Below are 14493 nucleotides of genomic sequence, written 5' to 3' on the forward strand. Positions count from 1 at the left end.
TCTCATTTCAGTAACCATCAATCATTCACATTCTAATATATTTAAAAACAATCATATTAAAGCTTTAATCATGCATTTAGGACTAATTTGATAACATATAAAAGTTTCGAAAACTTAGAAAATTTTTAACTTTTCAAAGGTCAAACGCTCGTGTGAATAGGCCGTGTAAGGTACACGGCTTTAGACACGCTCGTGTGTCTAAGCCGTGGCAAAACAGGGCATACATACTAACTTGTCCACACGGCCACAAGACACGTCCGTGTGCCAGGCCTTGTGAAAATTAAGGAGGTTACTAACTTGGCCACACAGTCAACCACACACCTGTGTGCCAACCCGTGTGCCACACACGACCAATAGACATGCTCGTATGTCTAGGCCATTTCAAAACTGGAGGGTATACTGACTTCAATTCATAGGTTACCCCAGGGGACACACGGCTGTGCAACATAACCGTGTGTCGCACACGGCTGAGAGACACGCCCGTGTCTCTGCTAGTGTGGACAAAAATAGGCCATTTGAATAGCCAAATTCGCCACCCTAAAACATAAGCATTTACATTCATATTTAACCACATTTAAGCAATTCAATTGGCAACCAAATCAACCATTTCAATACACATTATAAGCCATATCTAAACTTACCATTTACATGTCCATATACCTATATAGCAACTTATACAATTCATCGATTTAACATCCATAAATCAAGACTACCTTTGCATAATTTCATTCAAACATTATCATACCAAAAAATACCATATTCAAACACATAAAAACACAACCAAAACATGGTACCAAATAAGAAAATCACATTGCTTAACTTATATACAATTTCATACTCAAACCATGATTCCAAAACATAACTTTTACTATCAAACTAGCCTATACATGCCATATTTACATAAGTTCATACGTTCAAAATATCAAATAGAAATTTGGATAGTGTGACGTGCAACTCCGACATTCCGAAACGAGCGAGCTAATGAACCTCTATAAGACATAGAAACAGAAACAAAGTAAGCTTCTAAGCTTGGTAAGCCCGTATAATTCAGAATTAAACTTACCATTTAAAGTAATCAAAGTAACAATATAATGCCAACCATTCAATATAAGTATCCTAATCACACAATATCATCACATGTTAGTCATTTAACTAATACATAATCCATAACTTGTTCATATAATATTATTTAGGTCCGTTGAAATCTATTAGAACTTCAAGGGATAATCGAGTGAACAATGTCAAAAATCTGTCAATTCATCATCATACATGCTCTTTCGAGACATGGCCAGTAAGCTCTTCATGAGCTGATAACAGTAAGCTCTATTGAGCTGAAAACGGTAAGCTCTATTGAGCTGAAAACGGTAAGCTCTATTGAGTTGAAAAGTAAGCTCTTCTGACCTAAAACAGTAAGCTCATACGAGCTATGGTGAGTCCGCAACAAATGCAGGAGCTCAACCATTTCAATAATTCCAGCAACACGTCACTCATATCCAATGAATTCACATAGTTCAACCAAGGCTCGGTAACAGATTCGATATATCATCAAGGCAATCATATCTCAAATAATTCAATTATATACATTCAATTCAACCATTGCAAGTATAGTAAAGTTTGATTCTAATTATACGAACTTACCTCGGATTGCTCGGATGAAAACTAGCATTTACTCGTCTACTTTTCATTTCCCCCGATCTAATTCTGGTATTTGCTTATCTTGATCTATATGATATCAAATTAACTCATTTAATTATCATTCAACTCAATTTAGCCTAAAACATTCATTTTTGGCCAAATTACAAATTTACCCCTAGACTTTTGACTACTTTGCAATTTAGTCTTTTATACACAAAATGGCAAATTTATGCAATTTACCCTTAACCCATGTATAGTCGAATTTCACATAAGCACATAACAACCCATATTTTCATTTTATTCACATTTTCAACCACAACAATTATATCTTTTACAATTTAATCCCTAATTCTCATTTTGGTCAAAAATCACTTTATAAAACTTGTATAACAATTAACAACCATAAATAATCTAACAAGAACCTTCAAAATACCTCAGTATTCAATAATGGCATATCTCAAAATCTATAACAGTTTCAAAAACGAAGGTACGGGCTAGCTAGATTAAGCTGCAACGAACTCAAAAACCTAGAAATCATTAAAAAACTGAGCTCAAACCGTACCTTAATCAAGGATTAAAGTTTCCGAAACCATGGAAGCTCAAAAACCCTTATTTTTCTCTTTTACAATCGTTTGAAAGAAGAAGATGACACCAAATTAAGTTTTAATTTTATTATTGTTAACTAAATACATAATTTACCATTATAACCTTATAATTAAACTTATTATATCATGGAATTCATAGACATGAATGTCTACTAACTTAAATTAAGGTCAAATAAAATTATAAGGACTTCCATATTAATAAACCATAGCTATTTAATACCTTTAAGCAATAGTACTCAACTTTTACGTGTTACGTGATTTAGTCCTTTTTACCAAATTAAGCATTTAAACAATAAAATTTCTTTACGAAACTTTTACAAAATTCATCTATCATGCTATAGACCTTATTAAATAATAAAATAAATATTCTGACTTCAGATTTGTGGTCCCGAAACCACTGTTCTGATTTGTCCTAAAAATGGGCTATTACACTTATCATTAATAGCAACACCAAGGACGGCACATATAGAGGATTGTAAATGAATTCAAGATGACAAAACGAGAGCCAAATAAATAATGGTGGAGATGGAAGGAGGTATTAGGGAAAGGAGGATCGATGTCATACAAAATCCCAGTATGTATAGATGATAGAAAGGAACGAAGGTAGCAGGGCAGGAAGGGAAGAATTATGGAGGAGAAGATGTAAGGTATATGGATTTGGGATCTATCACGGAGGAATGCCATGTTGGAATGGTAGACAGAAAGAAAAGAGAAAGAATGTAAATGGCAAATTCAAGTGTTTCCCATAAAAAGGATTCAAAAGATTCGAGAGTTACTTATGAGATATTGGCAGCTGCTGTTAAGCAGACCGACTAGACACAACGAAAATATTAAGCTAGAATATCTGTGCACTGGGCCATCCATGGGTTGTTAAATGTCTTAGGAATAAAGTGGGACATGTTCAGGCCCAGTTATGGTTTCTTATAAAAAAAAAGTTAGTACAAGAAGGATGAAATAAACTCGGAAGAACTGTGGTTTGTTGAATGATATAGATATAGATGCCATGAGCTCAAGGGGTGGATTATCCTTGGGTTGGACAAGAGATTACAAGGTTCAATTAAGAAGTTTTTCTTCTTCGCACATCAATGTCGAGATTAGCAAAGAAGATGGTATGATAAATTGGAGACTCACTAGGTTTTATGGGTCACCAGAGGAATGTTGTGGAAGGTGCTCACGGACTATGACAACTAAACAAAAACAACAACCTGCCTTAGCATGTGGTAGGGGATTTTAATGAAATTTTATATTCATTTGAAAAGAAAAATGAATGTGGTCGAGATGAGAATCAAATGATGGGTTTTTTCAAGTTTTGGATGAATGCGACTTCAATGATTTAAGATCTCGAGGTAGTGGTTTACTTGGGAAAGTGGTAGGCTTGTAGAAAATAACATAAATGAGAGATTGGAAAGAGAGGTGGCAAATCTTAAATAGTGGGCTATGTTTCCAGGTTTTAGTGTATAGCATCTCAATCATGTATGTTCGATCATTGCCAAATCTTGGTAGAAACAGTTAATAGAAAAATGAAACGACAATGAAGAGAACAAGCTAAGTTCTGTTTTAATGCAAATTAGATAGTAGAAGAAGGTTTTGAAAGTGAGGTAAGAAAGTGGTGGGAAGCAAATAGGATAGATATGCCTACCAAGTTGGTAGAAATAGGTGAAAAATTGAATAACTGGGCGAAGGCAAATTATTTGGACAAAAAATGTCAAATGACTTTATTGAATGCAAGATTAGATGAGTTCAATGCAAGTATTCCAAATGACGATAATTTAGCCAAACTAACAGAGATAAACTTGTGTTCAACTTAGAAGCTTACAATGAGGAGATATTTTGGGAGCAACATGCAAGAGTAAATTGGCTGATAATTGGAGATTGAAACACATCTTATTTTCATAGTTTTGCATCCTCTCGAAAGAAAAAGAACACAATTAGGGGGCTACAGAATAAGGCTGGTGATTAGATTGGAGAAAAGAAGGTGTAGCAGAAATTGTGACAGATTATTTTAAAGAGTTATTCACATCTACAACTGTAGGAGACAATAATCATGTATTAATATTCTAAATAGTAAGTAGATAAAAGAAAAAACGAGGAGCTAACAATTGAGTTTAAAGAGGAGGAGATCTTTGAAGTAGTTAAAAGTATGGCACTAATGAAAGCATCTGGAGAGGATGACTTCCCATCGTTATTCTTCTAAAGGTACTAACATATAATAGGGGAAGAGGTATCCAAACATTGTGTTAATATTCTAAATAGTAAGCAGGGGTTGGAAAAAATCAATCATACAAACATTATTCTCATTCTGAAAGTTAATTCCCCAACAAGCATGGCCCAATTCCATCCAATAAGTCTATTTTATGTGCTTTACAAAATAATTTCTAAAGTGGTGGTCAACAAATTTAGGAAAGTTTTGGATGAATGTATTGACGAGGCTCAAGGGGTGTTTGTACCGAGAAGATAAATTACAGACAATATTCTTATAGCATATGAGGTATTGCACTCATTCAAAAGGAGAAAGGTTGGATCTAAGGGCTCTTTTGCTGAGTAAAGCTTATGATAGAGTAGAGTGAGGATTCTTGGAAAAATTATGGCTAGGATGGGTTTATGCGATAAATAGATTTCTCTAGTGATGAATTGTGTATCTATGGCGTCGTATTATGTGATTTTTAATAGAGATCAAGGCAAAGTATTTTGACCTACTTGAGGTCTGCAGAAGGGAGACCCATTAAGTTCGTATTTATTCTTAATCTCTGCAGAAGGTTTTTTGAGTTTTCTTAGAGATGCTAGACGTGAGGGGATAATAAAAGGGGCAAGGTTAGGATGAAGTAGACTATCACTAACGCATTTATTCTTCACAAACGACAGTATTCTTTTTGGAGAGGCTATAATGGAAGGAGTAAATGCAATGAAATCTGTTGTGCCAGAATATGAAAGTGTGTTTGGACAGATGGTAAAATTTGATAAATCACTATTATATTTTAGTGCAAATGTTTCCAACGAACAAAAGGAACAAGTAGAAGAAATACTTAAAGTGTGCATCTCGAACAACCCAGAAAAATACCTTGGCTTGCCAACAATGGTGAGGAGAAAAAAGAAGGATGCATTCACTAATCTCATAAAAAGATTCATAAAAAGGATTAGGAGCTAAGGCACGTGACCATTGTCAATGGGAGGGAAGAAGGTATTTATTAAATCAATTTTACAAGTTATTCCTATCTATGTAATGCAATGCTTTCTACTGCTAGTATCTTTATGCAATGAATTAGAAAGTATGATTGCAAGATTTTGTTGGCAAAATGCACATACGAAAAAAAGTATAAATTGGTGCCAATAGAGGGTGGCTTGTTGATCAAAGGAGAATGAAGGATTTAGGATTTAAATATTTAGCCAAGTTCAACATTGTCAAATTTGTGAAACAAGGCTAGAGATTAATTTTGAGGCCTAATTGTCTGTTAGCACATGTTATGAAAGTGAAATACTATCCAAGCACAGACTTTATGAATGTAAATTTGGGCACTTACCCTTCTTATACCTGGTGTAGCATTTGGGCCTCAAGGAACCTTCTAGAGTAGGGTTGTGGATGAAGATTGGGGAATGGAAAGAGTATTAACATCTAGAATGACAACTGGTTAAGGAGCCCTGGTCAAGGAAGGTTAAGAGCACAGAGGATTAACACGAATTATTCGAATGTTGCGGATCTAATAGAAGATAATTCGGCTACCTAGAAAGTAGAGGTAATTGAAAGATTGTTTACTGACGAGGATGCACAAAGAAATTTGACCATTTCTCTTTCTACTTGCGTTAAAATGGACCAACTAGTGTGAAGGAGTGACAATATTGGGATCTACACAGTCAAGAATGGGTATAGGTGGCTTGGGACAGTAGGAGTAAATGGCATAGATGGCCTAGACAAGTTACAAAAATCTTTTTTTACTATAATATGGGACTTAAACATTGCAAGCAAGATAAAAATTACAACATGAAAAATTGCAAATAATTACATTCCTACGTTATCTAATCTACAAAACAGAAGGATTGGAGTGTAGAATCAAAGTCCGAATTGTCGATATGTTGAGGAAACTATTGAGCATATCTTCTGCAACTGTGCCTTTTCTCAACAAGTTCTACAAGGAATGGGAGTAACATACTCAACCACCAATGGGCAACAAGATTGGAAAACATGGTTAGTAACACTACATGAAATTAAGCTTTTATGAAAAAGTAAAGCAATAGTGGCATTTATGAGAAAACGCCGCTAAAGGTAAAGCAATAGTGGCATTATGAGAAAAATACCGCAAAATATCCTTTTATTTTTAATGAAACGACACCATTTTTTCTACCCTTATTTTTATCCCCAAAAAATTTTCTGAAATCCCTTTTTTTCCCCTAAAAATTTTTCCCAAATTAAAATCCCCAAATCCCTTAGATTTTCCCCGAACGTCTACTGCATCGCCATTGATAATCTTCTACTGCATCATCGTGTAAGTTTTTATGTTTAAGGTTTAGTTTGTTTGTTAATTTGTTTTATCATCTTTCAGATCCTAACCTACAACAATGCAGAAACATCTCTTCTGTATAAACACTTCACCTGAAACAACAACCCAGAAAAGAGAAAAAAATAGCAACCCAGGCGAGATAAACAACTCAGGTTCTGGTCAAAGCTTCTCGAGTTATGGACTTCACTTTTTTTTCTCATTTATTATTTCGTGATCTTTTATACATATAATTTATATTATAAGCTTATTCTTAGTTTTATCATTATATCTATCTATTGTCAATGTTTTTGAAGTTCTATTGGCTAGGCAGATGATCAGTGATTGCAGGGAAATAGGTTATTAATGGATATGGAATTTTAGCCATTCACTACTTTTATATATGCATGTATGTATGTAGGCATGAAGGTATTGGATATTGATTTGCCTACAGTTAGTTTTAAGCATGCTATGTGTTTGAACAAAATCAATTCCAATGAACTTGGAAATATTGGTTTTACTGTATACCATTTTAGAGTCTATGGATCTTAAATCTAATTTCTTAATCTGATGAATCTAAGATAAAATTTAGAAATAAAGCTAAAAGAAGGGATTTGAAATTCAGTAGAAACCAAATTTCAACAAAAAAATGTAAAAGGTATAATTTTGCCTTATTATGGCATTCTTGTTGTAGAGAATGATAATTTAAATACTGTCTGGAGTTATTAATATGTAAGTTCTAACTTTGTATTTTATTCTTTTGAAAGACTTGTACTTCTTTGTAATTGCTAAAAGGGTGGAGAAAGGAAAAAAGTATGTATGAAGTTATGCAGAACTAGAACCCATTTGAAACTATATACAACTGTTGCAACGCTTTTATTTAACCCCACAATTTATTTTTTTGAAAATTCTGATTAATTTTTAAAAGAATTAATTAAAACCTATAAAAATTTTTATAAAGGATGAAATTGAAAATTTGGGATGGGAATTAGTAGTAGCTAATAATAAAAAAAGAAAAAAATACAATATTATAAAATGAATAAGAGGGACAGAAGGTAGTGAATATTTGGAAGGGAGAACAGTGGTCAACTTGTGGGCTGACTTTTTCATTTTATCAGAATTATGTAATCATGTTATGTGATAGCATCCTGTCTTTATTTAGTATATAAGTTTTGGAGTTTAGCTGTGTTAGAAAACCATATATAGACAGGGTTCTTGAAATGTTTGGGGAAGACTAAAATGTTGTAACCAAGGCCAATTGTTTTACAATTGTATTCATTTAAGAATTGTTCATATTTTAGAGCCGTGAATTGAGCATGAAATTATTGTTTGTAGGTTAAAATTTTGTTATTAGTTTTGTGTAAGTTTTGAATTTAGTTCTTATATTTTAATTTTATCAATTTTATTTATTACTCTTTTTGAATTGGTTAATTATAGTTCTGTGTAGCAAATAAATTTTTAAACTTTCGAATTGGTTAAATTCTATTTATTCTTTTCTAAGTTTGCTAAAAGTGAAATTCCTATATGACTCTTATTCTAACTATTGAATACCATGTACTTTGATCTTTAGGTGCACTATCTATTGAAAGAACTTATAAGAAAGTCTATTGCTGAAACACAGGTAGATAGTTTTTGCTGCAGTAATTTTTTTTTGTGATGTTAGTTTCTTTACGACTACTTGCTTTCTTTCCATTTTATACTGACAACTATGTTGCTTTCGCCTCTCTATCTCTTTGATTTTTTCTGCTTTCAACTTGTTCTATCCTCTTAATTAATACTGCTACCAGTAGTAGAATATTAATATAGTTGACAATATTGTATGTACATAAATATAGCTTATCCTTGACCAAGATTTCTTGTTGGACACTTCCATCCAAAGTTAGGCATCACTTGGTCTGGTTAGTTATTAACCACTCCCACATTTTCCTTTTAACTTACCAAAATGTATATATTATTTTCCTTGTCTCAATTCAAGCATTCCCAAATTCTAGTTTTTCTCTCTACTAACTAAATACACGTTTTATATTTAAAACTGAAATAATCCTAATGATAGTGATAATCCATTGCCTTTTTATATAATGAAACCAAGTTAATTGTGTGGGTTACTTGTAGAGATGATAAGATCACGTGGGTTGACCCAAAAAGTTGGGTCATATTTCATAATAATTTAACGAATAATTAATTAATTTCCGATTAATTATATAAATAATCATATTTCATAATAATTTAACGAATAATTAATTAATTTCTAATTAATTAAATAAATAATCATATTTCATAATAATTTTATGAATAATTAATTAATTTTTTATTAATTAAATAAATAATTATATTTCATAATAATTTTATGAATAATTAATTAATTTTCGATTAATTAAATAAATAATCACATTTTTATAATAATTCTACGAATAATTAATTAATTTTCAATTAATTAAATAAATAATCATATTTCATAATAATTTTACAAATAATTAATTAATTTTCGATTAATTAAATAAATAATCATATTTCATAATAATTTTATGAACAATTAATTAATTTTTGATTAATTAAATAAATAATCACATTTTTATAATAATTCTACGAATAATTAATTAATTGTCGATTAATTAAATAAATAATCATATTTCATAATAATTTTATGAATAATTAATTAATTTTTGATTAATTAAATAAATAATCATATTTCATAATAGTTTTAAGAATAATTAATTAATTTTTGATTAATTAAATAAATAATCATATTTCATAATAATTCTATGAATAATTAATTAATTTTTGATTAATTAATTAATTAATCATATTTCATAATAATTCTATGAATAATTAATTAATTTGAGATTAATCATTCATTTAATTATTTTGACTCTTTTAATTTTTAAATTTGTTTTTTTTTATCAAATTAACTCAAATTTCGATTAATTTATTAATTTTTGTCTTTTTAAGTATAGTAAACATAAAGGTAATAAAAAAATGATAATCATAACTTACATAAACATTTAAAGTTAATAAAAAATGCAATTTCTAACATTTAGAGAATATAAAAAATATATATCATATCATAACTTACATAAAACTTTGGATCAAAATATATAAAAATCACATAAATAAGGCAACACTATTGATTTTCCATACTCTTAATTATTCTTATAAATAAATAACATACCTGAATTAGTTTACACCTATTAAAATACAATGCATTAAATCTTCAAGGTAAATTTTTTATAGCGAATTTGGAGTATCCAAACGTAAAATGTTGTCACTAATATATATTTTTTAAATAATTAGATACTTGATACTTGATATATATGTTATCTATTTTAGTACAATGACATGATTTAAATCTATTTAGAACACTTAAGTAACCATAATTTATTGTCAACTTTAGACTTCAAGAACTACGAAATGGATAAAAGTTGGATGAATTTGTCAAGGGTAAGCAACGACTATCAAAATGGAGTACAAACTTTTCTAAATTTTTCATAAGCCAAGAGAATATGATTCTTTGTCCGTTAAGAAGTGTGGCAACATCAATTGGCATATCCGTGAAGTTGCCTAAGAACATCTAATTGTTGATGGCTTTATTCGAGGGTATAAAAAATAGATTTTCCATGGAGAGTGTACACCTCGTAAAACCTCTTCAACGATTAATCTAGCTTATCCTCATAATACTTACCATTAGTCTGTTAGAGAAGATGACATGGAAGGTATGTTACGCGATGCATTTAATATGCATAGTCATGGTTTGCAATCATTTCCACTTGAAATTATTACATCCAATGATTGTGATATTAGTAGAAATATTTTTACCGAAACGGGAAGAAGTGCACCTTATAAAGAGCCAAATGGAGAAGTGGCGAAGTTCTACAAGTTACTTAATAAAATGAATGAAGAACTTTATGAATGATTGAAATTTTCAAAACTGTCATTCTGCATTCGTCTTTTTCACTTAAAATGTTTGGGAGGGTGGACCAGAAACTCTTTTAGACTGCTATTAGATTTTTCAAGAGATATGTTTCCTTTTGCTAAAATCCTTCATTCATACAAAGATATGAATAAACTGATAAAATATTTAGGCTTTGGGTATGACAAAATTCATAGTTGCCCAAATGACTGCATGTTGTATTGGGGTGATCAGAAAAACCAATAGTCCTGTCATGTTTACAATAAATCTCGTTGGATGAACATGAATGCAAAAGACGTGAATGAGGATAAAGGTAAGAGACAGTCAAGAAAGAAGTCAATAAAGATTTTGCGATATTTTCCACAATACCAAGGCTTCAAAGGCTTTTCATGTCGTCAAAGACAATCGAGTCTATGAGTTGGCATCTTGATCAACAAACCGATAATGGATTATTAAGGCATTTTGTGGATTATTTAGCTTGGAAATCATTTGATAGTAAATTTCTAATCTTTGCAAGCAATCCTCGGAATGTGAGGCTTGGGCTAGCATCTGATGGATTTAATCCTTTTAAAATCATGAGTACTTCATACAGTACTTGGCCTATAGTACTTGTTCCTTACAATTTGTCTCTGTGGATTTGCATACAACCACTTATTGAAGAGTTGAAACAGTTATGGGCGGGTCTTGAAACATATGATGTCTTAAAAAATGAGAACTTTTATTCACGTGCAGCTTTATTGTGAACTATTAATGATTTCCCGACTCATGCCAATTTATCTAGTTAGAGTACCAAAAGACATTATGCTTGTCCTTGTGCTATGCAAACATGTTCAAAATGGTTATATAATGTGAAGAAGTTTTCTTACATGAGGCATCGTCGGTGGTTAGATGGAAATAATAGATTTAGATTTTAGAAGACTCTATTTGATGGTACTAAAGAGTTCAGAAAAGCTCTTGAACAGACCATTAGATCTAAAATCTTGTTCATGTTAAAAGATATCAATTTTAGTTATGGGAAGATGAGTCAACCAACCAACACAAACAAATAGAAGACTCATGGAGGCATATGTTGGCAATGTTGACCGGAAGAGTGATGATGAATCTGATGAAGAGGATGACCCTAATGAGGTAGACTTGTGGAAAAAAAGAAGTATTTTTTTTAGTTGCCTTATTGGGAGCATCACATTTTGTGAGACAAACTTGATGTCATACATATTGAAAAGAATGTTTGCGAGAATATCATTGGGACAATTTTGAATGTCAATAGAAAATCGAAAAACAATCTTCAAAGTCGACTTGATCTAATTGACATGGGAATTCAGTGTGATCTTTATCCCCAATTACTTCCAAATGGAAAATCTCGGTTGTCGCCTTCTATTTTTACAATGTCGAATAAAAAAAAGTGTTCTGCACGGTGTTGAAGGATATAAAGGTCCCAGATGCATATGCATCAAATATATCTCAATGTGTAAGTCTTAAAGACCGAAGACTATATTCCCTAAAATCACATGATTATCACATCTTAACTGAAGGTTACTTAGCAGAGGAGTGTATGACTTTCTGCTCTAAATATTTAGAATATGTTGAAACAAGACTAAATAGACCAAGAAGAAATGCTTGGCTCACTAGTCATTACTTAGCTGAAACTTATCTATTTCAAAGTTATGGACAACTAATTAGTAAAGTTGAAATTGCACAGTTAGATGATAGACCTTGGGTACAAGCACATCGAAATATTCTTTTTCACCACGATTCAATTAAACCATTATGCAAGTAAGTTTTAGAATTTGATAAATATTTATCTGTTTAATTTGTTTATCTTCTAACCAAGTAATCCACTTTTTAACATAGTGAGTACAAACAAGTCTTGAGATCTTGTTCACACTCCCTAAGATTACAAAATTGAGTGATTCATAAGTTATTCACAAAATCTTTTCATGAATGGTTAGGGTAAATGGTATGTAACTGAAGCTTTCAATGACAAATAATAATGTTTTTGTATAACATTATAATTAATCAATTTACTTTCAATTTAATAGGTTTGGAGTGGAAAGGACATCAATGAAAAAGTTAAATGGCTTTCCCAAGGTCCGAATAGAGTAGTAAAAAGATATACTTCCTTCCTCATTAATGGATTCAGGTTTCATACAAAATCTCGCGAAAGCTTGAGGAAGACTCAAAATTGTGGAATAGTTGTTAATTCTTCAATTACAAGTTATGCTAATGTTAGGGACAGTAATCCTGTTGAAGGAAATGTGGAGTATTACAGACTTCTTACAGACATTATTGAGTTGGATTACTATGGAAAACAGAAGGTTTTCCTATTTCGATGTGATTGGGTTGATGTTAATACTGCTCGCGGAATTAAAAAAGATCAATTTGGTTTTACAATGGTGAACTTCTCTTGATTAATTCACACTAGACAACAATTGATAGACAACCCATATGTATTTTCCTCTCAAGTCAAACAAGTTTTTTACTCGAAAGATCCAACTGATAAAGGTTGGTACATTGTACTCCGTAACACCCCTAAAGACTTGTTTGGCATGGGCAATACAAGTAGAGATGACATCGACGAAAGATTAGAAATTTTACCTTTTTCAAAACAAAACTTAAATGAAACTATCCCTGGTACTAGTACACAATTTCATTGGGTTCGCCAGGATGTAGATGGAGATATTTACTAATTATGATGTAGTAAGATTTTACGATTTTTTAATTATATGTAATATTATAATTTAAATCTTGATCTTGTTAAATATTTCAACTATTTTATATGTACTATTATTATTGTAATTAGTTACTACTAATTTAACTATTTTATGTGTATTGCGGATAATATGCCTAGAAGATGATTGTGAGATCTAAGTATTATTCAGAATCCTTTAAATTCGGAAGAAACAAATAGTGAACAACATACTGTTATTGGATATTCAAATGTTCCGAATACAGTTGATGGAACTGTAGAAATTCAAAGTAATGTTAAATTTAATTCACATGCATGTTGACTTTTATTATTGATTTTTGTTTAAAATTCTTATATTATCATATACCATTTTTTAGCTGAAAGTGATGGGAGGCGCAAAACTCGAGCATGTACACTACTAAAGGATTTATACAATCTAAATTCTGTGGAGCATGTCAAAGTATCTAGAAATAGTCTTGGTCAGCCTATTGGATCAGAAGCTTGACTTTTAGTAAGATACTTGGTCATAATAGCATGAAATTTCAAACTGTTGTCAATCAACTACGAGTCATGGCATCATATGCCTAATAGTAACAAAAATCAAGCTCTCAATAATATTAAGGTAATAACGTGAATGTAATTTATAATACTTTGGTTTAACTTTCATTTATATTTACTTTCGAAACTTGTATTTTTTGTAAGAGAGATTTTCTTTAGAGGTCTCGGATAATTATGTGAAGAAGGCATTAGGAAAGAAATAGAGAGACCATAAAATTACTTTAAAGAATGAATATTTTAAGAAAAATATAAGCATCAAAGAGAAATTGCGAAATGTCCCCCCGAGAATGCTGAGGTACCAATGGGAAGATATAGTTAGATTTTGGAATTCAAAGAAATGAGAGGTATTACGTACTTCTAAACTCTTATAATTATTTCAGTTTATAGCATGTACTATATACATAATAATAATTTCATAATGTAGGATCGTGAGCGAGTTAGAACTACAATTAGGCAAAAACAAAAATTCACGCACACAATTGGGTCGAAAAAGTTTTGCTTGTGTAGCTGATGACGAGGTATTTTGAATTTATTAATTATGTCCAATATTAATTACTTTCTACTAAATAATATTTTTCCTACTATATTGTAGGAATTGTCGTCTAGTCAAAAAGTTGGACGCTTTCAGCTTTT

The sequence above is a fragment of the Gossypium hirsutum genome, chromosome A08, assembly GCF_007990345.1.
Source record: "Gossypium hirsutum isolate 1008001.06 chromosome A08, Gossypium_hirsutum_v2.1, whole genome shotgun sequence".
NCBI lineage: Eukaryota > Viridiplantae > Streptophyta > Magnoliopsida > Malvales > Malvaceae > Gossypium > Gossypium hirsutum.